This window comes from Balaenoptera acutorostrata, chromosome X, assembly GCF_949987535.1.
Source record: "Balaenoptera acutorostrata chromosome X, mBalAcu1.1, whole genome shotgun sequence".
Taxonomy (NCBI): Eukaryota; Metazoa; Chordata; class Mammalia; order Artiodactyla; family Balaenopteridae; genus Balaenoptera; species Balaenoptera acutorostrata.
Genome location: NC_080085.1, coordinates 99,235,307 through 99,261,967, shown reverse-complemented (window position 1 = coordinate 99,261,967; position 26,661 = coordinate 99,235,307).

Sequence of the window (26,661 nt, the reverse complement as noted above, 5' to 3'; positions counted from 1 at the left end):
ACTTATCCAAAAAGACAAGATCCAAACACATAAAAGTTTACCAAATTCTATTGGTAAGGATATCCCCTACAGCAGATAGAATGCAAAAGTTCACCAAAAAGTATAAAGAAGGATATTCCCTGCAACTTTGTAATTGCAAAAAAATAAATAAATAAATAAACCCGAAATACCCCCACAAAACTAATCAAAACCAAAACCCAGAACCTGGATATTACCAAAATGTCAACCAGTAGGGGACTTGATAAGTAAATATTGGTGCAACCATACATTGGAATATTGGGGGATAGCGAAAAGAAAAAGTTAGATCTGTATCGGCTGACGTTAAAAATTCCCTAATATAAGTTATTCAGGAGAAAGGGAAGCAAGGGCAGAACAGTATGTATATAGTACCCTCTGTGTGTGTGTGTGTGTGTGTGTGTGTGTGTGAGAGAGAGAGAGAGAGAGAGAGAGAGAGAGAGAGAGAATATGAATACAAAGACAATCCCTTATCTGCTCTTCCTTAATCCTAAAACCTCTGAAAACAGAACACTTTTTTTTCCCCAAAACTTGGCACAAATTCGTTTGGGGAAAAACCTGATATTAACTGACATGTGGCTATTTGTAATCTTCATTTATCTCAAAATAGTGTGACAAATTTTAATGTGTTTGATTAATATTGAACATGTCTAATCTGTCTTTGCTCTCCCAAACCCCACTGTGGGAGTGACATGTGAAATGTCACAAGCACTATCTCACCATGTTACAATCTTAAAAATTTTGAATTCCAACATACTTCTGGCCTCAAGGGTTTAGGATAAAGGATTATGCTCTGTAATATAGATATACATATGTATGCTGGTATATGTTGCTTTCTTTTTTTTTATGGACAATACCATATGTAATATTTTATAGTTAACTTGGGGAAAGAGACTAGGGATAGTTGGGAAAGAATTTTGCTTTTCATTTGGTACCTTTCCATAGTTTGAATTTTCTAACCTTTATATGGGTATTACTTTTACAAAAAAAGTCAACAGTGTTAGAAAGGGGAAGATTATGGTTCATTCTTGTTTTCTTCTTTGCATCTCTCCATACTTAAAATCAATATGAAAGTAATGAAATTTTAAAAAGGAAGCGTATTTAAAACTATAAAAATAAGGGTAGGTAAAATGAGAGAGCAGTCTATGATAAGATTTAGGAGGTGACATCCCAAGAGCCATACACATTCCGAAGCATGAGTGATCTCTATAGCCTAAGAGAGCTATGGAGAGCCTTCATGGAGGTGATGGAGCTTAAGTTAAACTTTGCATATATGTAGGATTTGGTTGGTAGAGATTATATGGAGTTCAGATGGGGAAAGCTGACCACATAAAGGCAAAAAAGTGAGACTGAGTTCCTGTAATCTAGAAATTTGGGAGATTGAGTAAAGTGAGGGACACCACCTACCCAGAAGGTACAAAGGACAGAGGAGTGAAAGGGTAGCTCCATTTCCCACTTGTATTTGACTCTGAGTGTTCTCCCACCAAACTGGGAGGTAGAAAGTTACACTCTGTCTCCTACTCTCAGCCATCCCCAACCCACCATTTACTTCCTTTCTCCCACTCCTTTCACAGGCCTCTCATTAAATAGCCTCTTTAAAAAATTCTCAGGATGCCAGCTGATGCTCTATAAACAGTTACCACTGACATTTCTGTGCATATTAAAGATATGCACGGAATCATTTTGGGAAGAGAAAAGCCTTTGGAAATCAGCTAGTCCACGTCCCCCACCCCCATACTAGGAAGAGACTATGAGGTCATGAGAGGGGAAGCATCTTGCTAAGTTACGTAGCCCACTAATGCAGTTTCACAGAAAACCCAGTCTTCCACCTTACAGACCCGTTTTAGCCTACGCTTTTTCCCTTTGTGTTTACTGGTGGTACATTTGTTTCCCAGACTAGCCTGTGATCTGCTAAGACTCCAGCATGTTATTTACGTCCAGAAAAGGTGAAACAAACATAAAAGCTAGGGAACCGGTGGTCACTAGAGAAGCATCATGCTTGTGTAGATGGGAGTCTGAGTACTAGCGAGTTACCATAGCAACATCTGGGCATGCATTTCAGGCTCAAGGGAGAAGATAGAATTCTCACATACTGCCTGGCCTCTCATTCTTGTCAAGATGGGATTCGACACTCCAAGAGAATGGGCCTCCAACTGTCAAGTGTTAGGGGTGGGGGAGGGCAGGGTGGGGTGGTGATGAGAAGGTGGACACTCTCTTTTCTTCCTGTTTGCAATGTCCTCATTTTTGAAGGTGAAGGAAGGGAAGGAAGGAAGGAAGGAAGGAAGAAAAGAAGGAAGAAAGGGAGGGAGGGAGGCAGGGAGGGAGGCAGGGAGGGAGGGAGAGGAGAAGCTTTTCTTTTCATTGGTATTTTGCTTGCAATATAAAATACTGTGCTGCATTAACCCTTCCTGGCCTGGAAAAATTTGTTCTGGCTGTAGCTGCTTCCTTAGAAATCCAACTCTCCTTACTCCTTTCTCCTGATTCCACCAACAGTCTGACATGGCTGAGAGACTCACAAGCTTTTGTGGCAAAAATAAATATTAGTTTCTTTAAAGGCTCTCCCCACCTGGGGCAAAACCCAAGAGTCATGGTCAGCAGCAAAGCAAGGAATTTAAATGAGGGCAGGAATGGGGGTGGGGTAAGGTTCTGGCATGGATTTGAATTGCTTTTGGATCCTAAGGTAGGGGATAGCCCTACTTTAAGGTAGGGAATAGATCCACTTTGGCTCAGACTTCACAAGGCTTACTCTCCTGACCTGGCCTACACACCTTGCTAAATCTCAGTGGGGGTGAGATTTTGGCCTTGGAAACTGAGGGTCTATCATGTGGCCATGGAGCCCATGGTGGGGGGAGCCCGGAGGGATGATTTAGAAAGCATGATCATCTAAAGTGGATAGACTAGGGTAGAAAAGCAAAAGATTGCTACTTTTGGATTTTGGTGGCTGTTCCAGGACCAAGGCTCAATTGCTCAATCTGTGAGGTGGGAAGGATAATGCTATCAGCCTGAGTTCCTATCTTTCTCCATCATTGGCCTCTGGACCAATCAGGACAGTCTTTTCCCTTTATACGTGCCAGGCTCATTTCCACCTTCCATTTCCTTGATTTCCTGTACTTGGATTTCTCCCTTCTCTTCCCCTTTGCTTATCTGAATGATCTAGGGATCTATGTGATCCAAAATCAGAGTTCTGTCTCCTCCATAGAGCATTCCTTTATTGTCCCAACCCATGACAATTACCCCTTGCACAAAGCTCACTTATATTTTACATTACATAGTTATTTAATCTCTCTGTGCCTTGATGGGGTAGGTGAGGAAAACGACAGCATCCACTTCTTAGGTTTCTAGTGAGCATTAAAGGAAATAAGGTATGTGGAGTGTTTAGGGCAGGGCCTGAAACTTAGTAAGTGCTCAATAAGTCATGTCTGTTATTATTAATGTGGCGGGGCAATGCATAGCTCTAAAAGTTGAGGCCATCACACATTGCTCTATATGATACATAGCAATGGCCTTGAAAGCAGCAGGTAAGGTATCTAGTTGTGCTATGGATATACAAGAGGATTCTTTGCCTCCCAGAATAGGTAAAGAGTAATAGTTAACATTTCGATGAGTGCTAACTATGAGCCAGGCAATGTTCTAAGTGCTTTACTTATATTAACTCGTTGAATCCTCATAACACCAAGAGTTCAGGGCTATAGTTACTATCGTCATAGTAACTATACTATACTTTCTACTGAGGAGGAAAGGGGCCCAGAGATGTTGGGTAACTGGCGGCAGGCCACACCGTTCAGCTAGCAAACAGTAGCAGAACTGGATATGAATCTAGACAACCTGGCTCCAGAGCCTGAATTCTTAACCACTATGCTCTCCCCTCGCAAATTGGAAGCTGAAACCCTAGGGAAGGCTATGGGGAGCAAGCAGGGCATTTAGAAAAGTGAAGGGGATTTAGCTGGAAAGTGTCCAGACTCTTAAGAGCACACAGGTTTTGGGGTGGCCCCTCCCTGTGGAGAATGAGCAAGCTTTGCACGTGAACTGGGTGTACTGATGCTCTCCTTGCTGCCTGCCCCAGAGTAGTTTCATTTGCCCCCGGGAAGCCCAGCCTGAGAGTCTGGGGTCATCATGACTCATTGTGAGGAAGGAGATGAGAGGTAGGGAAAGGGAGAGTGGCATTCCAAGGTTGTGGGCACCAGAAGAGCCCTGGCAAACCCTAGGACGGTGGCAGCGAAGCTGGAAAAGAGAAGTCTGCCAGCTGCTGCCGGCCACTGAGGGATACAAGCAGTTTTCAGAAACTCGACTTCATCAATCAAACCTCACGGTCTTATCTCTCACTTCTTTCTGGGCTCCTTCTTGGCCACAATCCTGTTGTTTATCTGGAAGGAATTTCAAGTGTTACACAAAGCTGAGAGGGAACACAAATACTTGGTTTTGATGAAACAGTACTCAGAGGGGGGCTGGGCGGGGGCTTTTGGAGAAAGGGAAACTGTCACAGCTCCCAGACCTTGAACCACAGGAGATGGGTGGTTAGGAATCCTGGCCTCCCTCAAAATTCACAGCTCCGTGGTGAGCTTTCTTACTCACTTTGCTTCAGGCTATTCTCAAATCTCTGGTGACTTCACAAATACTTGGAATATTAGGTTCCATCAGAGAAACTGCTACAGACCTACAGGTCTTACCAGTGGGACACATGGTTTTTAGTCATAGAGGATGTTAGAGCCTCATCCCTAAAATCCTAGCCACCACCATACCTGTCACCTTACTGTTGGCATGTAATGTCTTTGAGTCATCAAGGCTTTTCCCTAGCTTCAGGAATGCCCATCTAAAACCTAGAAGGGCATCTGAAACTCATCTGATCAAAGCCAGCTAACCTCTATTAAAATGTGACTCCCCTTTGATGCAGGTAGCATATAAATTAACCTGAGGTTTATGACACCTCTGAATTCCCTGAAATTGTATGCAAAGTTGCATGTGCATGGGCATATGTGTATTTTTTTCTTTTTCCCCTTGCAAAGGTCTTATCAGGCCTCCCACAGATAGAAAGGGTATTCCAGGCCAAGGGAACAGCATGCACAAGTGCAATGAGACGGACTCCAGCTTGGCATATTTGAGGAACTAAGAAACACGTGTAGCTGGAATATTGTGAGCAAGGAGGACAGTGGGGCAAGATGAGGGTGGACAGGCGTGCAGGGGCCAGCTTACAGGGCCTGTGTGGCCATGGTCAGGAGGCTTTATTTTAGTCTAAGGGCAATGAGAAGCCATTAAAAAAGTTAAAGCTGGGAAATGACGTGATCTTGTTGACATATTAGAAAGATCATTCTCGCTACATCGTGGAGAATGAATTGGAAGGGAACAAACATGAAAGGGAGAAAATCATGCAGAATAAAGATAATGATCTCAATCCGTAATTCTAGAGCCTCTAAACCTGTTTAAGTGACAGAGCACTGAAAATCACAGAGCTCGTTGTGGAATATCATAAAATATTCATATCTAAATCATAAAATATCTACCAATATAATTCCATGCTAACTCAAGTGCTATCTTTTATATTCTAGTATAGGCACTAAGGATGTCAGCAAAATTTACAGGAACAGAACACATTCTATCCATTAACTTATTGCTCTTTCTTGAAAAATTTGGGGAAAAGACTATCATGTCGTTTCATCTTCAGTGGCACAATACTCTGGTTTTGTCCATAATTTGAAAGACACTGTTAAGAGAAGAGCAATTTATTGGGGCTTAGATAGACACTGATGCAGGGTAGACTCAAAACCAGGGATGTTCCTGTGTCCTTTCAGTCTCCTCGGTACTCTTTGCCAGGATATTTTTTTTTTTATAAATTTAGTTATTTTATTTATTTATTTTTGGCTGTGTTGGGTCTTCATTGCTGCACGCAGACATTCTCTAGTTGCAGCAAGTGGGAGCTACTCTTCATTGCAGTGCACGGGCTTCTCATTGCAGTGGCTTCTCTTGTTGCGGAGCACGGGCTCTAGGTACGTGGGCTTCAGTAGTTGTGGCACGTGGGCTTGAGTAGTTGTGGCTCGTGGGCTCTAGAGTGCAGGCTCAGTAGTTGTGGTGCACGGGCTTAGTTGCTCCGCGGCATGTGGGATCTTCCCGGACCAGGGCTCGAACCGTGTCCCCCTGCATTGGCAGGCGGATTCTTAACCACTGCGCCACCAGGGAAGCCCATCTTTGGCAGGATTTTTAGCTAGCTCTTTGAAATGCATTATTACCGTGGGAAGAAATGCAAGGTTCAAAGGTTACACATAGCCAAAGCCTAGGTTCACAGTCTATCTTAACTCATCAGTGGAAAGCCAGATCCTTTCAGCCCGATTCCTAGGTGAGTGCTTTGGTCCCAGGTTGAAACTTTTCAGAATCTACCTGGCAGCCTGAGCGGACAGGCTCCCATGGCCTCCTGTCCTGGAGGTCTTTGAGCACAAAGCCCCCAGCTTCCAGCAGTTTCCCACCCGGGCTCCTCTCCTGCTCTCTGGCTTTCAAGAATTCTCTGAACTGTGCTCCCTGCAGGCACTCAGACTTCTTTCCCCGACTTTCTCATGCTGTCTGTCCATTGACACACCTCTCATTGAGTCCTTCAAATGTCCCATTTTTCTAAATAGCCCCTATGTTTCCTTTCATCGTTTCTCGGTCCCCTCCTCCCAACATCACACATCTGGGGCTCTGATGGCAACTGCCCATTCCTGCCCCTCACACTGACTTTGTTCATCTCATCCCTGCTCTGAACATACATTTGCATGTCTAAAGTCCCATTAACATTATGATTATGCCTTCCCCATTCATCCTGTCGTTTTCTCAACATCACATACATTGAGAAGAGGGAAAGAGTTTCTATAGGAGCCAGGATGCAGGTGTCAGAATTGTGAGTGAGGCCTTAAAGGTGGCACTGTTGGATTCCTGAGAGCCCAGGCTGAAGTAGCTAGGAGTGGGCTGAAGAGGCGCTGGAATGTCCACTTAAGGATTTGTGGGAGATTTTAGGATCTGAGAAACAAAAGCAATATTGTCATCCGTTTTGGACAAGTCTACCCAGTTTCAAATGAAGCCGGGCCTGTGTACTGTCACATCTTTATATCTCTTTGGAGCACTGGGGGCTTCTTTGGTGGTAGCAGGGGAGGCGGGGTGGGGAGAGCACAAGAGAGCGTGAGAGAGCCAAAGAGGGTACTAGGGCAGGAGAAAGAGACGGATAAAAGAAAAACCTTTTCACTATTTTGAGAAGGCGTTTGAAAAAGTATGGAGGGTACGGGCTAGTCTGGTTCTGGCGATCACTCTGCATGAGACAAGACATTTTTGCGAAATATATGGCTCAGGTGGCAGCTCTTGTTCTGAATTATGAGAGTCATGCTGAACATTTATTAAGCGCCTACGACTATGTGCTAGGCCCCGCGCCAGGCCTTTGACGTGTCCTTACCCATTTAATCCTCACAATAAAATTAGGAGACAGAAGTGATTATTATGTTTACATGACGTGGGAGAAAACTGAGGCACAGAGACAGGAAGCAACGAGTTCAAGGACACATGAACTTATCTGGTAAGTGGCAGAAGCAAAATTCAAGCCCGTGTCTGGGCAACTTCAGTGCCCACACTCGTCACGCCCATACTACACTGGCATCATTGGCCAGTCAGGGGACCATTGTAGAGGCCAGGAAGTCCCTTCTCATCCAAGTCACCTCAGTTCTGCATCTCTCTCCCCTCCTCTGCTCCCATCCCCAACATTTCCAATACCTTTCGAGAGCCCCAAAGTGCAGGGAATGGGAAAGACTTGGAGCAGAAGTTGAGTCAGTTCACAGCAGAGAAACATCCTTTGGTGTCTGCACTCAGGCAAACACTGATTGACAAAAGAAATCACAAGCTATCTTCATGTGAACCGAATGCTTATTTTGTATTTTTCACAGAGGAAATTAAAAATCTGTACACCCTTCCACATCTGCTCCAGGTCAAGCCTCTGCTGGATGTGTTAAAGCCCAAGACTCCATCTGGATTTCTTCAACTCCTTGTCCTTCACCCTGCCTTCCTCCCTTTGCCTCCGCTCTGCCTTCTGCCTCTCTGTTCCTTTATCTGTTTCCATCTCCCACTTCTCTCACTCCCTTTTCTTATTTACTTGCTAAGCCATAGCCAGAAAAGAGAGTTGTATTTTTACTCTCCAGGGTGATTTCCTGGCTGGTCACATTTTCCTCTTCTAAGCCTCTGATCATCATATTCTCTCAACAGCCACCCAGACATATGTTTAAAATTTAGGAAGTGAAGGGGGGGCTGTTTCTGTTCAGTAGGGACAAAGCTGAAAATTAGTCTCTTCGTTGAAAAATGGTGTGACATGCCAGTTAAAAATAAGGGTGTCACCAACAAGCAGTGGCCTCATCCTACCTCCCCAGGGTACCTCCAGTAATTCCCAATGGTAGTGTTTTCCAGAATGGGGCACGACTATCACTGGGGGCTCTAGGGATAATTTTAGTGGCATATAATCAAATATTTTTCAAAGATTAACATATTTCAATGGGAATTCAAAAATAAAACCTGGATTCTAAAGCCATAAAAAAAAAATAAGGGTGTCACTATGTTAAAATATTACTTTCAATTTCTCAGAATGTTCTTTCAGTCTTTAATATTACAAGGCAGAGTCAAGAATGCGGCCTGCGGAACCAATTCTAGAACTTTCTGTTTGTACTACTCTCTCTCTTTTGGGCTGTGACTCTGTGAGCTGACTAGGCAAGTATGATTAACCCCATAAACCTACAGGCAAGTGACTTGCCCACGGTCATACTGCTAGAGAAAGGGAAAGATAGCACTCAAGGGATCTCATCCTTAACTCCAGAGACCTTTCCACTGTTCCATACCCAGTGGGCATGTTCCTTCCCCCGTGTGCTCTGGATTTTAGGAGGGTGCAGTTGGAAGCAGCCCGTGGACGGTACTCTTGAGTGACAGGAGACAAATAATAAAAGCACTAACATTGGCTGGAAGTTTCCTGTGCTTTACATGCATTTTTTCATTTAATTCCCATAAAACCGGATGTAATAAGTAATATTATTGTTCCATTTTATAGACGAGAAAATTGGATTACAGAGAGGTTGAGGACAGCGGTACTTAGCAAAAGTACTCCTTGACTAGCTCAGGCTGACATTCCTGAGTCCAGAATGCCTGATGGGAGGTGTCATTTGCTCCAGTTATAACTTGGGAATTTGCGTCATGGCATCAAATGTTCCTCTCTCTCAATTCCCACTTTACAGGCAGAAGTACCCCAGTCCTCATCTCTCAAACTCAGATAAGAAAATTGTACTCAGATTTAACATTTCCTCCAGACAAACTGTGGAAACCACGAAGTGTACAATTTAGTAATAATACCGACAATCTTACCTTATGTAATCTAGGATTTAAAAGCTTCAGAGTCTGTACAACTGAATTCAAGTCCCTCCAATTATTGGTTGTTTGACCTTGGCAAGTCAACTTCTTTATTATCTGTTTTTCTCATCTATAAAATGGAACAATAATAATAATCACTTCAAGTTTTGCAGGGATTAAATGAGAAAATGCAGGTAAAGCACAGGAAAGCTTCTAGAAAATGTTAGGGCTAGTGTTATTATACCTTTCAGCATATACCCTCCTAGCAGGGCTCGGGCTCCCAGCTGCCTGTGTATGTTTTGAAGGACTCCATTGAAAACATACGTGCTGTGTTCACCAGCCCCACCCCCTTTTTCTTTTCTTTTCTTTTTTTTCCTTCAGGGAGGAGAAATGAAACCAGATGCTGTAAGACCAGGGGAAAAATCCCAGGAAAGTCTTGTTTTCAGTTAATTTTGTATATCTTATTGGCACAGTTTATGTCTTTCTCTTCATCCCCTTTGCGCCTCCATTGCCTTCATCTGCAAACAGTGCCTTCTAAAGGCAGTGGGAGCTGGGAGGTCTCCTCTGGGTTTCCAGGTCCGGACTGGGGTAGATTCCGTGTCCTTGGAGAGTGGCTTCCTTTTCTGGGAGGCTTGGAAATATCTCAGTCTCTTGGGCTTCACACAGTCTCAGGTTCCTTCCTTCAGATTCTCTGAGCCTCCTTTGGGGGCAAGGAACCGGCCGCCCCCCACCCCGCCCCGGTCCCATCTTCCCCTCCCCCAAACACCCACTTCCTTTATAGCAGCTGCAGCTGCTGGGTCAGCCTGGGAGCTCCAGCCCCTCCCCACACCCCTTTCCCCCAGGTAAAAATAAATAAAATGTCAGCGAGCTGATTGCTTTTTGGATTGCACCTCACCTCTTTCTTCCTGTTTTGAGCTTTCTGGTTTCTTAGTGGGAACTACAAACCTTGCCTGGACCCTGGTGTGGGTGTGATTTCCTTCTTCCTGGCTCCTGTCCCATTCTTCCCCCACTCCCTCCTTTCCTGGCTTGACTCTCTCTTATCTTTCTAATTGGGATTTCTCACCAGCAAAGGGTTTCCATCTTCTCCAAAATTAGTAAGTGTCTGGAAAGGATGGTGGAACTAAGTTTTCTGTAACCCAGCAATTGGAGCTAAGAAATGGAGACTTCTAATTTATCTTTTACCCAAGACTCACTATGTGACCATGAGCCGTTCTCAGTGACAATGCCATCTGGCCTGTGGAAGGGGATATTAGCCACCCTCAAGTTACCCCAAATCAGCTTAGAGAAAGTGTGCTTGCTTGCTCTACAAATACACCTTCAAGACAAATCCCTTAATCTTTACCAAGCCCCTTCACATAAATAGAGAATGTGAACAAAAACAGTAAAAAAATACATATATAGGGATGAGGGGGCAGCTTCCCCGTATAGAAATTCTGGAGCTACCACTGTCCATCCACTTTAGATGCTACTCTCTTTCTCAAGACTGCAAAACCATACCAACATTTAACATCTTTGGAATGGATTGCAATGCTTGTAGAATTTACCTGGTATATAGGTCCCAGATTGTGGCCTGGACATATCAATCAGGAAAACAGCCTCTGTGGTGCCTTTGCAGTTCTGTTTGTAATCATTATAAAACTATACTCCATAAAACAGTTAACAAGCATTGATTGAAATCCTTATGCAGTGTAGAACTCCATTCTATTCACCTGAAGTGCTCTGGGCCTCCTCAGGTGGATCTGGAATGCATTAAAGGCACTGAGGCAGTGTGAAGGGGCAAAAGGGCGGCTGGAGACAGGCTTAGAAATGTAAAGCAAGTTGTTTTAGGGCAACGTGGCTGAATAGCAGGGGGCCACTGAGGGAGGAGAGGTAAAGTGCTACTTGTCTAAGCAGAGCTGAGGGCCTGAAACCTGTGTCCCTCTCTCCTCTTGGGAGCAGAACTGAGAAAGTTAGAGATTGTGAGTCTAATTTTTAGTTCCTGTCTTAAAGGAATTCATGTTTAGGGATGAGAAAAGTGTACACAGATGTATAATGGTTAAGAACATGGCCCTGGTGCCAGGCCACATGATTCAACCATATCTTCCACTAACCAGCCGGGTGACCTTGGGCCAGTCATTTCCTCCTCTGACTCATTGTATCCTTATTTAGAATAGGGAGGCAAGAGTTGTATCTACCTCATGCGGACAGTGAAACAAGCTCATACCTGTAAAGTACCTGGCACATAGTGAGTGCTCAACTGATGTCAGCTACTGTTTATTCAGTGCTTACTAATTGCCACACTCTGTGCTACATGGTTTCCATGCATTGTGTCCTTTACTTCTTACAACTATCCTATAATGCAGAAACTATTATTATCCCCCATTTCCCAGATGAGGAAACTGAGGCTAAGAGCAGTTAAGAGGATGATTATAAATGAGTGTAGAAGGTGCTATAATAGACAGGTGCAATAGGAATACAAAGATGGACGTGTCTAACCCCTCCTGGGGAAATCTGGGGAAGGCATCACAGAAGAGAGCTCATATAGGGTTGGCTCTGAAGGATAAACAAGGATTCACCAAGAGGGGCAGAGAGTATGCAAAGGTGAATGCATGGTAGTTGAGCATAGCTGGAGTGCAGATGTGGGCAAGGTGGGTATCAGCAGGAAATAGGCCTGAAGGTTGACTGAGACCCGTTTGTGTCTGCCACACTGAGGAGTTTGGACTTTACACTCGAGAGAATCATCAAAGACGTGGAAAGGCTGCATACAGGGAGGGAATTTAAGCTAGTGATAATGAGGGTCTGTACTAACATAGTAGCAGTGTGAATACAGAGATAAGTTCAACTGCAGTGTAGCCTCTACTCTCACCTCAAGGGCCTCACAATATAGTGCAGAAGACAGTTCCCAAATCAAAGGCAAACCAACCGTTCCAATACAATGTGGTATGCTCAGTGGGAGAGCCCCACACACAGGGCTCTGGAGAAGTACAGAGAAAGAACATTGCTCAGGGGTGAGGGGAGGTCAGAAAAGGCTACTCATAAAAGGAACTTCTGGAACTAAGTCTTGAAGGGTGGAAAGAATTATCCAAACAAAGAAAAGATGGGAATAGTGTTGTCATTCCAGTCGTAGGAGTAACACAGCAAGGGCGCAGAGATAAGCAACAGCATGGAATGTGGGAGGACCCACCGGTATTTCAGTATAGATGGAGCAGAAAGTGCATCAAGGGTAAGGGGCAGGAGCGGTAGGGTATGGGGTTAGGGAAAAATGCAGAGGCCAAGTTTAGGAAACTTTATGTGCCATGCCAAGGAGTTTGAACTCAATCTAGTGGGTGAAGGGGAGTCATTGAAGTAATTTATTTTATTTCTTTTAAAATTTATTTTATTAAAGTATAGTTGATTTACAATGTTGTGTTAATTTCTGCTGTATACCAAAGTGATTCAGTTATATATATTATATATATATATATTCTTTTTCATATTCTTTTCCATTATGGTTTATTACAGGATATTGAATATAGTTCCCTGTGCTGTACAGTAGGATGTTGTTTATCCATTCTATAATAGTCTGCATCTGCTAACCCCAAACTCCCACTCCATCCCTCTCCCTCCCCCCACCCCTTGGCAACCACAAGTCTGTTCTATATGTCTGTGAATCTGTTTCTGTTTCATAGATAAGTTCATTTGTGTCATATTTTAGATTCCACATATAAGTGATATCAGATGGTATTTATCTTTCTCTTTCTGATTTATTTCACTTAGTATGATGATTTCTAGGTCCATCCATGTTGCTGCAAATGGCATTATTTCATTCTTTTTTATGGCTGAGTAATATTCCATTGTATATATGTACCACATCTTCTTTTTTTTTTTTTTTTTCAAACATCTTTATTGAAGTATAATTGCCTTACAATAGTGTGTTAGCATCTGCTTTATAACAAAGTGAATCTGTTATACATATACAATATGTTCCCATTTCTCTTCCCTCTTGCATCTCCCTCCCTCCCACCCTCCCCATCCCACCCCTCTAGGTGGTCACAAAGCACCGAGCTGATCTCCCTGTGCTATGCGGCTGCTTCCCACTAGCTATCTATTTTACATTTGGTAGTGTATATATGCCCATGACACTCTCTTACCCTGTCACATCTCACCCCACCCCCTCCCCATATCCTCAAGTCCATTCTCTAGTAGGTCTGTGTCTTTATTCCCGTCTTGCCACTAGGTTCTTCATGGCCTTTTTTTTTTTTTTTTTTCCCTTAGATTCCATATATATGTGTTAGCATACTGTATTTGTTTTTCTCTTTCTGACTTACTTCACTCTGTATGACAGACTCTAACTCCATCCACCTCATTACAAATACCTCCATTTCATTTCTTTTTATGGCTGAGTAATATTCCATTGTATATATGTGCCACATCTTCTTTATCCATTCATCTGTCGATGGACATTTAGGTTGCTTCCATGTCCTGGCTATTGTAAATAGAGCTGCAATGAACATTTTGGTACATGACTCTTTTTGACCTATGGTTTTCTCAGGGTATATGCCCAGTAGTGGAATTGCTGGGTCATATGGTAGTTCTATTTGTAGTTTTTTAAGGAACCTCCATACTGTTCTCCATAGTGGCTGTATCAATTTACATTCCCACCAACAGTGCAAGAGTGTTCCCTTTCCTCCACACCCTCTCCAGCATTTATTGTTTCTAGATTTTTTGATGATGGCCATTCTGACCGGTGTGAGATGATATCTCATTGTAGTTTTGATTTGCATTTCTCTAATGATTAATGATGTTGAGCATTCTTTCATGTGTCTGTAGGCCATCTGTATATCTTCTTTGGAGAAATGTCTATTTAGATCTTCTGCCCATTTTTGGATTGGGTTGTTTGTTTTTTTGTTATTGAGCTGCATGAGCTGCTTGTAAATCTTGGAGATTAATCCTTTGTCAGTTGCTTCATTTGCAAATATTTTCTCCCATTCTGAGGGTTGTCTTTTGGTCTTGTTTATGGTTTCCTTTGCTGTGCAAAAGCTTTTCAGTTTCATTAGGTCCCATTTGTTTATTTGTGTTCTTATTTCCATTTCTCTGGGAGCTGGGTCAGAAAGAATCTTGCTGTGATGTATGTCATAGAGTGTTCTGCCTATGTTTTCCTCTAAGAGTTTGATAGTGTCTGCCCTTACACTTAGGTCTTTAATCCATTTTGAGTTTATTTTTGTGCATGGTGTCAGGGAGTGTTCTAATTTCATACTTTTACATGTTCCTGTCCAATTTTCCCAGCACCACTTATTGAAGAGGCTGTCTTTTCTCCACTGTATATGCTTGCCTCCTTTATCAAAGATAAGTTGACCATATGTGTGTGGGTTTATCTCTGGGCTTTCTATCCTGTTCCATTGATCTATATTTCTGTTTTTGTGCCAATACCAAACTGTCTTGATTACTGAAGCTTTGTAATATAGTCTGAAGTCAGGGAGCCTGATTCCCCCAGCTCCATTTTTCGTTCTCAAGATTGCTTTGGCTATTCGGGGTCTTTTGTGTTTCCATACAAATTGTGAAATTTTTTGTTCTAGTTCTGTGAAAAATGCCAGTGGTAGTTTGATAGGGATTGCATTGAATCTGTAGATTGCTTTGGGTAGTAGAGACATTTTCACAATGTTGATTCTTCCAATCCAGGAACATGGTATATCTCTCCATCTATTTGTATCATCTTTAATTTCTTTCATCAGTGTCTTATAATTTTCTGCATACAGGTCTTTTGTCTCCTTAGGTAGGTTTATTCCTAGATATTTTATTCTTTTTGTTGCAATGGTAAATGGGAGTGTTTTCTTAATTTCACTTTCAGATTTTTCGTCATTAGTGTATAGAAATGCAAGAGATTTCTGTGCATTAATTTTGTATCCTGCTACTTTACCAAATTCATTGATTAGCTCTAGGAGTTTTCTGGTAGCATCTTTAGGATTCTCTATGTATAGTATCATGTCATCTGCAAATAGTGACAGCTTTACTTCTTCTTTTCCGATTTGGATTCCTTTTATTTCTTTGTCTTCTCTGATTGCTGTGGCTAGGACTTCCAGAACTATGTTGAATAATAGTGGTGAGAGTGGGCAACCTTGTCTTGTTCCTGATCTTAGTGGAAATGGTTTCAGTTTTTCACCATTGAGGACAATGTTGGCTGTGGGTTTGTCATATATGGCCTTTATTATGTTGAGGAAAGTTCCCTCTATGCCTACTTTCTGCAGGGCTTTTATCATAAATGGGTGTTGAATTTTGTCAAAAGCTTTCTCTGCATCTATTGAGATGATCATATGGTTTTTCTCCTTCAATTTGTTAATATGGTGTATCACATTGATTGATTTGCGTATATTGAAGAATCCTTGCATTCCTGGGATAAACCCCACTTGATCATGGTGTATGATCCTTTTAATGTGCTGTTGGATTCTGTTTGCTAGTATTTTGTTGAGGATTTTTGCATCTATGTTCATCAGTGATATTGGCCTGTAGTTTTCTTTCTTTGTGACATCTTTGTCTGGTTTTGGTATCAGGGTGATGGTGGCCTCGTAGAATGAGTTTGGGAGTGTTCCTCCCTCTGCAATATTTTGGAAGAGTTTGAGAAGGATAGGTGTTAGCTCTTCTCTAAATGTTTGATAGAATTCGCCTGTGAAGCCATCTGGTCCTGGGCTTTTGTTTGTTGGAAGGTTTTTAATCACAGTTTCAATTTCAGTGCTTGTGATTGGTCTGTTCATATTTTCTATTTCTTCCTGGTTCAGTCTCGGCAGTTTGTGCATTTCTAAGAATCTGTCCATTTCTTCCAGGTTGTCCATTTTATTGGCATAGAGTTGCTTGTAGTAATCTCTCATGATCTTTTGTATTTCTGCAGTGTCAGTGGTTACTTCTCCTTTTTCATTTCTAATTCTATTGATCTGAGTCTTCTCCCTTTTTCTCTTGATGAGTCTGGCGAATGGTTTATCAATTTTGTTTATCTTCTCAAAGAACCAGCTTTTAGTTTCATTGATTTTTGCTATTGTTTCCTTCATTTCTTTTTCATTTATTTCTGACCTGATCTTTATAATTTCTTTCCTTCTGCTGGCTTTGGGGTTTTTTTGTTCTTCTTTCTCTAATTGCTTTAGGTGCAAGGTTAGGTTGTTTATTCGAGATGTTTCCTGTTTCTTGAGGTAGGCTTGTATTGCTATAAACTTCCCTCTTAGCACTGCTTTTGCTGTGTCCCATAGGTTTTGGGTCGTCGTGTCTCCATTGTCATTTGTTTCTAGGTATTTTTTGATTTCCCCTTTGATTTCTTCAGTAATCACTTCGTTATTAAGTAATGTATTGTGTAGCCTCCATGTGTTTGTATTTTTTACATATCTTTTCCTGTAATTGATATCTAGTCTCATAGCGTTGTGGTCGGAAAAGATACTTGATACGATTTCAATTTTCTTAAATTTACCAAGGCTTGATTTGTGACCCAAGATATGATCTATCCTGGAGAATGTTCCATGAGCACTTGAGAAAAATGTGTATTCTGTTGTTTTTGGGTGGAATGTCCTATAAATATCAATTAAGTCCATATTGTTTAATGTATCATTTAAAGCTTGTGTTTCCTTATTTATTTTCATTTTGGATGATCTGTCCATTGGTGAAAGTGGGGTGTTAAAGTCCCCTACTATGATTGTGTTGCTGTCAATTTCCCCTTTCATGGCTGTTAGTATTTGCCTTATGTATTGAGGTGCTCCTATGTTGGGTGCATAAATATTTACAATTGTTATACCTTCCTCTTGGATCGATCCCTTGATCATTATATAGTGTCCTTCTTTGTCTCTTGTAATAGTCTTTATTTTAAAGTCTATTTTGTCTGATATGAGAATTGCTACTCCAGCTTTCTTTTGATTTCCATTTGCATGGAATATCTTTTTCCATCCCCTCACTTTCAGTCTGTATGTGTCCCTAGGTCTGAAGTGGGTCTCTTGTAGACAGCATATGTATGGGTCTTGTTTTTGTATCCATTCAGCCAGCCTGTGTCTTTTGGTGGGAGCATTTAATCCATTTACATTCAAGGTAATTATCGATATGTATGTTCCTATTCCCATTTTCTTAAATGTATTGGGTTTGTTATTGTAGGTGTTTTCCTTCTCTTGTGTTTCTTGCCTAGAGAATTTCCTTTAGCATTTGTTGTAAAGCTGGTTTGGTGGTGCTGAACTCTCTCAGCTTTTGCTTGTCTGTAAAGGTTTTAATTTCTCCATCGAATCTGAATGAGATCCTTGCTGGGTAGAGTAATCTTGGTTGTAGGTTTTTCTCCTTCATGACTTTAAGTATATCCTGCCACTCCCTTCTGGCTTGCAGAGTTTCTGCTGAGAGATCAGATGTTAACCTTATGGGGATTCCCTTGTGTGTTATTTGTTTTTTTTCCCTTGCTGCCTTTAATATGTTTTCCTTATATTTAATTTTTGACAGTTTGATTAATATGTGTCTTGGCGTGTTCCTCCTTGGGTTTATCCTGTATGGGACTCTCTGTGCTTCCAGGACTTGATTAACTATTTCCTTTCCCATATTAGGGAAGTTTTCAACTATAATCTCTTCAAAAATTTTCTCAGTCCCTTTCTTTTTCTCTTCTTCTTCTGGTACCCCTATAATTCGAATGTTGGCACGTTTAATGTTGTCCCAGAGGTCCCTGAGACTGTCCTCAGTTCTTTTCATTCTTTTTTCTTTATCCTGCTCTGTAGTAGTTATTTCCACCATTTTATCTTCCAGGTCACTTATCCTTTCTTCTGCCTCAGTTATTCTACTATTGATCCCATCTAGAGTATTTTTAATTTCATTTATTGTGTTTTTCATCATTGCTTGGTTCCTCTTTAGTTCTTCTACATCCTTGTTAAATGTTTCTTGCATTTTGTCTATTCTATTTCCAAGATTTTGGATCATCCTTACTATCATTATTCTGAATTCTTTTTCAGGTAGACTACCTATTTCCTCTTCATTTGTTAAGTCCAGTGTGTTTTGAGCCTGCTCCTTCATCTGCTGTGTGTTTTTCTGTCGTCTCATTTTGCCTATCTTACTGTGTTTGGGGTCTCCTTTTCACAGGCTGCAGGTTCGTAGTTCCCGTTGTTTTTGGTATCTGTCCCCAGCGGCTAAGGTTGGTTCAGTGGGTTGTGTAGGCTTCCTGGTGGAGGGAACTAGTGCCTGAGTTCTGGTGGATGAGGCTAGATCTTGTCTTTCTGGTGGGCACGTCCACGTCTGGTGGTGTATTTTGTGGTGTCTGTGGCCTTATTATGATTTTAGGCAGCCTCTCTGCCAATGGATGGGGTTGTGTTCCTGTCTAGCTAGTTGTTTGGCATAGGATGTCCAGCACTGTAGCTTGCTGGTCGTTGAGTGAAGCTGGGTCTTGATGTTGAGATGGAGATCTCTGGGAGATTTTTGCCGTTTGGTATTACGTGGAGCTGGGAGGTCTCTTGTGGACCAGTGTTCTGAAGTTGGCTCTCCCACCTCAGAGGCACGGCCCTGATGCCTGGCTGGAGCACCAAGAGCCTTTCGTCCACACGGCTGAACTGTTTCAATAGGCCCTTAAGTGTTGTCTCATTCCCTGCTTTGTCTCATTTCTTCTCCATGTTGACTTCAACGTTACTTGCTTAAGAGTCTCTGCTCAGGCCACCATTTTATTCAGCTCCTCAGATTCCACGCAGGGTCGCTTATTTCTGCGCTTCATCCGAGATTTCGTGAATAGAGGTCACAAAGATGAGCCCTAAGTCTGAATTTTTAAACAAGCTTCTACCACCATTTTGCTGCACCTCAAGTTCTGGAAAACACTGCTTGGAACCCCACTCCTCAGGACCTGTACCACATCTTCTTTATCCATTCATTGGTCGATGGACACTTAGGTCACTTCCACCTCTTGGCTATTGTAAATAGTGCTGCTATGAACATCAGGGTGCATGTATCTTTTCAAATTAGAGTTTTCTCCGGATATACACCTAGGAGTGGGATTGCTGGATCATATGGTAATTCTATTTTTAGTTTTTTAAGGAACATCCATACTGTTTTCCACAGTGGCTGTACCAATTTACATTCCCACCAACAGTGTAGGAGGGTTCCCTTTCATTGAAGTAATTTAATTAAGGGCCTACCAGAGGTACTGATGCACCTATTAGACTAGTGGTAGTGTGGAGGCTGGGATTGGAGGGGGTGAGATTAGAAGAGGCAAGACCAGAAGCAGGAAAACCTGGTAGGAAATTATTGTAACAATTCACACTAAAGATGATGACTGACTCAACCAAAGTGAGGCAGGTGTGATAGAGAGGAGGGGAGCGATCGGGGGAATTAAAAGTGGCAGGACTTGCTGGCTGATTTGATATGGTGGTTGATGGAAAAGGAGTTAAGCAGGACTCTCAGGTTTGTGGCCTTAATGATGAGTGAATTTTGGTTTCACCAACCAAGAGTGGAGAGCAGAATCTGGAAGAAAAATGATGAGATTAATTTTGGACATCTTGAGTTCCAGATGGTTGTGGGATATCCAAGTGGAGATGTCCACTGGAAATTTTTTGATATATGAGTCTAGAGCTCCAGGGAGATGTCAAGACAGGAGATTTAGGTTTGGAAAGCATCAGAATATGGATGATGGTAAAAGTCATCAGAGGGGATGAGATCACCAGAGAGAGGATGTATAGTGAAAATAGAGGAGGGCCAAAGATAAAAACTTTTTGGACTATCAGTATTCAATGGGCAGACAGAGCAGTGGGTTCAGGAAAGCTTGGTGCTTACCCTGGACTTTATGTTTTAGGAACCGTGGGGTTGAATGAGAAACCCCAACACGGTAGCCCCAATCTTTCCTTCTTGGAACTTTCTAAAACGTTTTTGTGGCCTATATGATTGAGGATCTTAACAAATTTTAGGGCTGCATATTTTTCAGCTTCTAATGTAGTAACTTCTTCTGAATATTGTTGCAAATTGCTTTGCAAAAATGTTCATTACAAAGTTTTCCGAGTTCCTTAACTAAAAACCTCTGTAAGCAGAAAAATTCTATTTATTTTCTTTGCCTCATTTACCTAAATGCTTTGAAGTACCATATCCTTTTGACTCAGAAAGAATTGCTTCCTCTTAGTTTTAACCTAGGTAAAGTACCAAGCACCAAACACAGCGCTTAGCAACATAGCAGGTGGCCAAAACAATTCAAGTGGCATTACCTGAATTCATTGTTTTTACCTAAATATGCACACACTATCCTGTAACTACACAAACACACACACCATGAAAGTAATTCAGGTCTTTCTAAAATAGTGATGGTTCGCCTTCAATCTTGCCCTTCAGGTTTTTGTTTTAATTTTTTCATACTGAAAGGCAAATTAGAAAAAGAAAAAAAAAGTCAGTATGTAGATTCCAGGGGCTGTTTCCCTTTAGATTATTACAGCATGTTAAAAACTGATCACAGTTGATATACAGCAGCTTGCCTGAGTCTCTGCAACATGCCTCAAATGCAAAAATCCTTGGTGATGGACGATTGTGGGTAAAAACATACATGCATCAGATTTCTTCTCTGATAGCTTCCAGACCCCATTTTAGTGGGTTTGGCTCTCAAGGCAAACTCCAGCACAGGAGTAGCACTCGGTCATTTCCCCCCCCCCCCCACTTGGCCTCCATTCAGCGGGCGGGCCTGACTAGCTGCTTACATCCTCTCCCTCCTAAGGGAGAAGGGAAGTTAGAGATCTCCCTGGTGAGTACTGAGCTGCCATCTGTGCATAGGGTTTTACAGGGGAGAACCAAGCGACTCTGCTTTCTCTCAACGTAATTGTAATAAATCTCTGCAAAGACCCTCTGTTTGGATTACCTCAGAGAGAGAGAGAGAGTGAAGAGAGAGTGGAGAGATACAGAGAGAGAGAAGAAAAAGAAAAAAGAGGAAAAAGAGGAGGGAGGAGGAGAGAGTAAGAGGAAGGGAAGAGAGGGTGCATTGCCATCGCCATGCACTGCTTTCCTGTGTGTTCTTTGTACTTTTTTTTTAATATATTTATCTATTTATTTATTTTTGGCTGTGTTGGGTCTTCGTTTCTGTGCGAGGGCTTTCTCTAGTTGCAGCAAGCGGGGGCCGCTCTTCATCGCGGTGCGCGGGCCCCTCACTATCGCGGCCTCTCTTGTTGCGGAGCACAGGCTCCAGACGCGCAGGCTCAGTAATTGTGGCTCACGGGCCCAGTTGCTCCGCGGCATGTGGGATCTTCCCAGACCAGGGCTCGAACCCGTGTCCCCTGCATTGGCAGGCAGACTCTCAACGACTGCGCCACCAGGGAAGCCTCTGTGCTTTCTACTTTTAATGGTTAATACCCACATGTGTCCTAAATCCCACGAAGATATTTTCTTCCCAATGACTAGTGGTAACAATCTAATCCAAACGTGACCCCTGATTTGTTCATGAGGGGAAGATAAGAGTCTTTTGTTTCCTACATACCTGTTTTTTTTTAAGTACAGTGTTGAGTTTAAAAATAGAAAACAAAAAACAAAACCATGTTACAATAGCCCACTCCTCCTTACCGCCCCCTACAAAACTGCTGCCCTTTGCTGCTCCACAGGTAAGCCGTGCTCTCATCGAGGCGGAGCCTTCATCAATCAGCTGAGGGCTGCTGTCCCCTGGCCAGGCTATAGCTACCACACAAGCATCAGCCTTCATCACCACCAAGTCTCTGTTGCTGTTGCCACTTTCTTAACCTCTGTCTCCAGGAGATGAAGGTAAGGGAAATTTTTGTTTTCAGCCTTTGGCACAAAAAGAAAAGAAAAAAAAGAAAGGTAAGATAAAGGAAAAAAAGAACAGGAAAAGAGAAAAGGAGAGAAAGAAAAAAAAAAAGAAAACCTCTGTAACAATTGTCCCCCGGCTCCACGCCTAGCTCGTGTGGCTTTCCCTGCTTCTCGCCTCAGAAATTCATTAAACAAATGATGGGTTTTTTTGAGCCACAGCCTCTCCATTCTCTACTCTGGGGTCAGGAGAGTGTATGATATGATGGAGAGAGGACAGGCAGTAGAACGGGGTCACCCTGGGTTCTCATTCCGGGACCCAGCACGGTGTCCGGCCCACAGTGCCAAATCAACTCCCTTTCTTGTATCTGAGTGCCCTGCAGCAATGCCAACATTCCTGGGCTGTATATTTTTCTATCGCTAGTAACATCTCATTGGGAATCTACTTTTCTCAAAGGTGTTTGGCTATGAGGGAAACGGATTCCAACTGACAGGCAAAGTATCGCTTCACACACACATATGGACACACACTTGTACACATACAATGGGGTAAACAACCCAAACCTAACAAAAGGTATACTACTCCCTATTCTACAAAAACCCTCAGTTCCTCGTCCAAATGTAACTGTGGAACCACTGTTAAGCATTCCTTATGTCACAGGTAAGCTTTACTGTGGAGAGGAGGTTGGTCCAAGTTGCTCCTGGTTTGCACAGGGTGCTGAGGTAGAGGGTCCTTGGTAGTTTAGGGTCGGAGGCATCAGGCCTTGGGCTCTCATGGGGATAATAGCCTTGAAAATAGGTAAGATGAGAGGATGGGAAAGATCACCTGCTTTATAGTCTTGCCTCCTTTGGGGTGTGACTCAGATCATGGAATGGAATTGTCCAATCAAAGGAAAATCTGAGGTCCAGAAAAGGAAGGACTATGTCCAAGGTCACACATACACACACACACACACAGAGCCATTTAGAGGCAGAGCTGGAATGCTAGCCCCTAGGCCTCCAGCTTCCCAGGACAGTGCTCTTAATTGCCCAGCACCTCCACCAGTCAAACCAGGCTAGGACCTCTGCTTCTGGCACCTTCCACCACTACTCTATTCCCTGTGTCTGGGCTGTGAGCCTTACAGATCTCTTGGGTCCCTCAAAGAGAGGTTTTTTGTTTTTATTTTCTCCTTTTAGTGGAGACACGATAGATAGAGTTTGGGGGTCTAGAGAGATAGTTTTTCAAACTCTAAACTGATCTGAAACACCTGAGATGATTGTTAAACACGTCAATCTTTCCTAGCTGTTACTGAATCCCAGTGAACTCTCTCTACCCCTTCGAGAAAGGTATACCACTTAACAGAATTTTTTTGTGTGTTTACATGATGACTTTCCTTCCAGTGCAGCCCTAAATCTGAAGGGAAAGCACTGTCTTGTTTTTTTTTCTTATTATAATGTTTCTGTTTGATTATAACATTCATAAACATTTCTTGGCAAAAGTGAATATTATGGAAGAATATTAGGAAAAATATAAATCAACAGATGTTCTTAAAGTAGATACATATGTATGTATAACTGAATCACTTTGCTGTACACCTGAAACTAACACAATGTTGTAAATCAACTATACTTCCATTAGAAAGAAAAAAGAAGAAACAAAAACCACAAAACCTTTTGCCAACTGTCAAAGAAATCCCCTTTCTAGACACAAGAGGGAGCTTTTAGCTAAAATGAAAATAAAGGCAGTTTAATTCAGGCTCTACTGTCTTTATTTTCTTTTCACTAAAAAATTTAAATTTGTGATCTTTGAAAACGCATTAGTTAACTGATCATGGATTTGTATAATGATAGAGCTGACAGGCTCCTGAACCACTGTGACTTCTCTTCAGCAGTTGATATGGTTGTCTATTCCTTTCTTTAAAAGTTCTCCTTCCTTGGCTTCTGAGACACAACTCTGTCCCTGGCTCTGCTCATAAGTTTTAGACCATTTCTCTCTCTTTGCTCTCCCCTTTGGTGTGGGAGCTTTCCTGATCCCCCCAGCCCTCCTGTCTTCTCATTCTGCAACATATACACGCACACTTTCCTTGACTGACCTCATCCATCCCCGTGGTTTCAATTCCCCTCATGTGCTGATGAATAAGTCACCACACATATCTCCTGCTATTAAGTCTATGCTGAAGTCCAGATATGCATATTCACTTACCTACTGTACAAGCCCAAGAGCACAAAAGGTGCCAGAGGAAGATCAGTTGGCCTGACCCAAGACTACAGAACAACTTGGTTAGGGAGTCTCTGAGTTTTCAGGGTCTACAGGGCATCACCTTGGATGACCATGTGAACTGTGATATTTTTGAAACAGAAAAAACAACAACAGCAACAACAAAATCCCTCTAAATACTACATCACAACAAAAAGGATGGTAAACAACAGAAAGGATGATGTTTCCCATCTTCTTTTTGCAGTGGTACAAAAAGTATCACTTAGAGGCTGAGTTGTCCAATGTAGTAGTCATTAGTCACAGGTGGCTATTGAGCACCGGAAATGTGGCTGGTTTGAATTGAGATGTAGAGTATATGTAAAATACATATCAGATTTAAAAGAAAGCATGTCATTAATCTTTTTTTATATTGATTCTAGAACAGCTCCCGGCTCATATGAAGTGCTTAATAAATGTTAGCTGCTACTATTACTAGACACTCAATTCTAGTCATTCCAAATTCCTTGATGTCACCAAAACCAACCAGAAACTTTGATGCTTCTCTGCCTTTGTGAATGCTGTTTCTCCTGCCTGGAATGCTCTATCTTAAGTAAGTTCTTCACCTATTAAACTCTTACTTATCTTTTGAGACCTAGCTTAAATGTCACCCACTGTTTGAAGCCTTCCTCATTACCAGGGGCCATTTTCTCCTCTGTGGCATCGTGTGTATATTGCTATTATTGCACAAGTTGTAGTACAGTTACATTTGTAGTGTAACCGATGTGTGTTTCCTCCATTAGACTCTTACTAGGGATAGGGGCTTGTCTGCTTTCTCTTGGTATCACCAGAGTCTAGCACATTTGCCACATACTAGGTACTCAATAAATGTTTTCCAAACTGAAAATTAAATTAGCTAATCAAACCGTCTGTCTTTACAGCTGAAGAAACTGAAGCTCAAGAAGGTGATGGGACTTTTTAGATGAGATTACACTTTGGATCCCAGTGGGCCAGGGGGCCTTTCTTCTTGTCCCTGAAAAGGATAGGCAAAAAATGACCTCAGAATACAAGTGCAGCAGTAGAACTTAGATTAAATCAGATCCTTCCATTTCTCTACCTTGTAACAAAATATCATGAGAGAGAATCCAAAACCCTGGTACTGAATTAAGCATGTAACATGTATCAAAACTCCCACTAGTTTCTGATCTTAGGATGTTGGTTAAGAATTTCATTTTCATTTATTATCCCACTTTAGCTACCTAGTCAGCAGGATCTGCAAGTGATTGAAGAGTGTAGGGTCCAATATTGATGTGCCCTTGATGGCAAGAATACTGTAAGTCAGGGGCTTCCCTGGTGGCGCAGTGGTTGAGAATCCGCCTGCCAATGCAGGGGACACGGGTTCGAGCCCTGGTCTGGGAGGATCCCACATGCCGCGGAGCGACTAGGCCCGTGCGCCACAACTACTGAGCCTGCGCGTCTGGAGCCTGTGCTCCGCAACAGGAGAGGCCGCGATAGTGAGAGGCCCGCGCACCGCGATGAAGAGTGGTCCCCACTTGCCGCAACTAGAGAAAGCCCTCGCACAGAAACGAAGACCCAACACAGCCAAAAATCAATCAATAAATAAAATATTAAAAAGAAAGAAAGAAAGAAAAGAGCAACAGAGAAACCATAGGGTAAATAAAAAAAAAAAAAAAGAATACTGTAAGTCAAATGGACTGGATGCTAATCCTTGCTTTGCTAATAATGTCTTAGTTAAGTTACCTGAACTTTCAGCAACTATTTTCACATCCATACAAGAGGATGTGGATCAGATGATCTCTAAAACCTAACAAACTCCCCATGATTGTGACTATGACACGATCCTTCATAGACAATGACACTCTTATTTTTAGAGCTTCCTGGAGAAAGGATATATTTCCCTTGGGAAAGCCTTTAGTTTTCTTACATCTCTAGGTTAATAAATGATTATGGAAATACCTGATTGGACTAGCGTTTGTAGATTACAAATTACTTTCACATGCAGCATTTCAGTTTGTGAAACCCCTGTGAGGAAAATAGGCTGGTTGTTATACCAATTCTGCAGATAATGGTGATGATGATAAGAGCTAATATTTTAGTGACTGTGCTATATGTTGTTCTTAGAACTCTGCATGTACTACCATCTTAAGTTAAGCTAGATGAGGATTCTAAAGCTCCATAAGATTAAGTGACCGAAGTTGTTAATGGCAGAACCAGGACTTGAATCCAAATTGGCTGTAATTTCTATATTCTATACCAATTGCTCATCTTCCTGCAATATACAGTCTCACGTATTTTTTTTTGCACCATTGAAATAAATGAATAACCATCATTTTTTATGATAGCCCTTCACAACTGGAAGCTACTGCTCTTTATCCTTTTAACTTTCTCTTCTCTTCTGAATGACTTACATTTTCTGGTCACAGAGCCGGAACTGGCTCACATCATCT